Raw genomic sequence first — 547 nt, 5'->3', positions numbered from 1 at the left:
ACACGCGCGCGCGCGCTCGCAGCCCTTCTCCAACGACGACGGCTCCGGAGACGGCCTCGGGCTCCCGCAGCGGGGCGACTACAAAGACAGAGACCTCCTTCTCCTCCTCCTTCTTCTTCTCCTCCCCCCAGCGCCGCCCTCACCGCTACGGCGGCCGCTCATCTAACCCCGCCACCCGGGGAGTGTGAGGAGGAGGCGGTGCCGGCCGCTGCCGCCGCCACCACCGCTGCCACCGCCAGAGCCACCCGCAATGGGAAGCGGCCGGCCGTAAGGCGCTTGCGCCGCGCGTCGCGCATGCTCAGTAGCTGGAGCCCCCGTTCCCTCCCAACCCCGCCCCTCTCCGCCACCGCTCCCTCCGCCTAGGGGCCTGGGCGTGTGCTGGCTGGGTGGTGCGAATCTGTTGGAAATCCAGGTCTCCTGGTTTTACTAGCAGCTTAAGAAGAGTAAAGCAAGATATTGGGGCGGGGGGGGGGGGGGGGGGAGAGGAGGGAAATGCTGCCGGCCTCGGTCTTCAGGTAATGGGGTTCCCTCCAGAGGATCGCCAAAG

The sequence above is a fragment of the Dipodomys ordii genome, unplaced genomic scaffold, assembly GCF_000151885.1.
Source record: "Dipodomys ordii isolate 6190 unplaced genomic scaffold, Dord_2.0 Scaffold1, whole genome shotgun sequence".
NCBI lineage: Eukaryota > Metazoa > Chordata > Mammalia > Rodentia > Heteromyidae > Dipodomys > Dipodomys ordii.
This window is presented reverse-complemented; position numbering follows the sequence as displayed.